General features: G+C 41.1%; 1 pseudogene; it reads left to right on the top strand.

Moving 5' to 3' along the window:
- LOC107684625 (rhodopsin kinase 2-like) overlaps positions 1–2783 on the top strand; it is a 10145-nt pseudogene extending 7362 nt beyond the window's left edge.
- The last annotated feature ends 311 nt before the right edge of the window (positions 2784–3094 follow it).

The following is a 3094-nucleotide window of genomic DNA, read 5'->3' as shown; positions in this document are numbered from 1 at the left end:
GCTGTATGTAAGTTTTTGACTCTACTAAAGCATAAAAATACCATAATATGTTTGCAGATATTTAAGAAACATGCTTGCATGCAACATATTTGTTTATCTGAAAAACAATGCTACAGTCTGTTATTCTCCTTTGAAAATGTTCGCCGGAATGTCGGTCTCTGTTTTGGTTTGTGAAACCCGCCCACTGCCAGTTTACCCAGTTGTATTTCGGCACCCCGGGTTGCCAGTTGCCGGAAAACACAGCGCATTTCATTTCAGTCATGGAAGCTGGCAAACGAAAGGGGTCAGAGTGGGAAATACGAATACTGTAGTGTTTATTATAAATAATTTATCCGTGCACTTCATTCTTTTTTTTAATTCATGTGCCCTCGTAATCTTTAATCAAAAACGTTAACCTCACCTCCCCCTCAAAACGACTCCTCTGCTCTTCCGGTCACGAGCTATGGCGCAAGGGTGGAGCTATATTGAACTGCCAACAGCTGCAGTGACATCAGTGACGTTTGGAATAAAGGACGGGGGGAAAAGCTGAAGCTGATGCTTCACTTTATAGCACTGACACCAGTCATGAGGGAGTACGTTACCCTTAAACATTGAAAAGATATTAGGATATTACAACAACATTACTCTTAGAACAAACTAATTTTTTTTTTTTCATGAATATGACAACCTGATGGAGGACGCGCTCAGTCATTCAGACAGTCTCTCTCTCTCTCTCTCTCTCTCTCTCTCTCTCTCTCTTGCGCGCTGTTTAGGCAGGTTTTGTGCCGTTGATCATCGACGTCATCCTCAATAAAAAAACATTTATTCATGCTTGGGTGTCGGCTGTGAATCCAGTGGAGAGAAATCCCCCACCACTAAACTGCAAACTGGCATTCAGGTCTGCCTCCATTTTGTTGGCAACGCCCCAACTTCCAACGATCCAATAAATTCCCGAAGGATGAAATCAAGTCCCGCCCTCTCATTTCAGATGGCGTTTCACTCGAATAGACGTCACAGTAGAGAAAAAAAGACAATCGCAACTTCCGTTTCATGCCGACTGTAACACCTTGATTAGCTGGTTCAGGTGTGTTTGTTTGGGGTTGGATCTGAGCTCTTCGGGATGGTAGCTCTCCAGGAGCTGGGTTGGCTACCCCTGTCCTAAAGAAATGTTTCCCAACCCTGTTCCTGGAGGCACTGAAGTATAACTGGTTCTTCTCACATGGCTCAGAGTAGGATTTGAACCACCATCAACAAGCATGCAAATTGGGCACACTAACAAGGATGCTGAAGAGCTCTTGAGGTCAGGGAAGTGAGGTTTACCTGCCCAGCTCCTAACATCTGGGGGGTATTCCAAAAAGCAGGTTATGTGACATACCCGGGTATGTTTGAGGATAAGCAAGCGGCTTTCGGTTCCAAAATCGGAGGTTACTTTCAGGGTATGTAAGTAACCATAGTAACTTGTTCTCTGAAGATAACCTGCTCCGGAGTGCAACATTGAAGACCGCCTCGGCTGCAAGTAAGTGGCAGCGTTTCTGTGTTTCATGGCAAGAGGACACACTATTTCCACTCCAGGTCATTATTAGGACGTGGTCAGTCCAACTCTGCCCTCTGCATGCCAACATAGGAGCAGAAGCTTTACTCTGTTAGCAAAATCAAGCCTTTGTGGCAGTAAATTGAAGAAACAGACCGTTTCTGTCAGCCTTTCTCAATGAGAGCACTGGCAGTGGGTTTGGAGCCTCAGCACTGGGTTTGGATGAAGCAAAGCATGAATGTTAAAACATAATATCTTTGGGTTTTTTCATTGTGTGGGTGAAGAGACCAACAGATTCAATTTCAGCGTCATTGCTCATAGGTTTGAATTATATAATAACATATAATACTATTCCCAAAGTCAGTTGCTGAAACCATTTCAACCCATTAAAATTTTTATTTGAATCCTATTAAAGGAAAGTGAAAATTCTGTCATTATTCACCCTTATGTTGATCCAAACCTGTGCGCTGTTATTTTTTCCATGGTACACAGAAGGAGAATTTTTTTTTAAAGAATTGTTGTGCAGTTTGTTTCCATCACATCTGTCAAGAATGGCCAAAAACATCAATCATAAAATCACCATAAGTATTCAATATGACTCATGCACTTTCAGCTTTTAGTTTTCTTATGCCTTTTCATAGTTTTGTGTGTGGAAACTAAGCTAACATTTAAGTTATTATTTACTGACAGTCTTCAGCTCTCAAGTCAAGAATGGTGCTGAAAGACCCATTAGGTTTGATGTCAAGGCATTTAGTCACAAGGCCTGCAAAAACTAATGGCGTTTGATGTTATTGATGTCCAACCTGCAGTACTGGTGCCACTTTTGATTTGAAAGCTGTGACAGAGGGGAAGATTGCCTGGATATAATGATTTTGGTTTGTTTGGTTTGTCATAATGCTGTTGAATGGCTTCAAAAGATTAAAATACTGCATGAGCCCCAAGAGAAGAAAAAAAGGAAGGAAGGAAGGAAGGAAAAAACATTCGTAGAACTTTTAAAATGTGGAAGTTCTCAAAACATGGAAATTAATTTTGCATAATTTAATGGGAACTTTTGACAAACATTTTTAGATATAGTATACCACATACAACATACAGCATACAGTTTTGGAATGACATGATAGTAAGTCAATATAGGTGAATTATTCCTTTAATATTTCAAATAATTATGGGTAAACTTCATGCCGTAAACCATACATTTATCCATAACTGTTTTTTGCCCTCAGGGATGACCCGCGGAAGCATGAGTTCTTCAAATCCATCAACATCCATCGGCTAGAAGCAGGGCTTATTGCACCTCCATGGGTGCCCAAACCCAATGTTGTGTACGCTAAAGACACAGGCAACATCCGGGACTTCTCTGAGGTTAAGGGAGTTGAATTTGATGTTAATGATGAGAAGTTTTTTAAGGAATTCAGCACAGGGGCAGTGCCAATTCCATGGCAACAGGAGATGATTGACAGCATACTCTTTGATGAGCTTAACGACCCAAACAGGAAGAAAGCGGGACCAGATGACGATGATGAGCAAAAATCCAAATCTTGCACTCTTCTGTAATAGAACAAGAACATCTTGCACAATTTTCTT

Source organism: Sinocyclocheilus anshuiensis, unplaced genomic scaffold (assembly GCF_001515605.1).
Source record: "Sinocyclocheilus anshuiensis isolate Anshui unplaced genomic scaffold, SAMN03320099.WGS_v1.1 scaffold41, whole genome shotgun sequence".
NCBI classification, from domain to species: domain Eukaryota; kingdom Metazoa; phylum Chordata; class Actinopteri; order Cypriniformes; family Cyprinidae; genus Sinocyclocheilus; species Sinocyclocheilus anshuiensis.
Note: the sequence above shows the minus strand (reverse complement) of the source record. Positions and strands in the feature narration are given on the sequence as shown.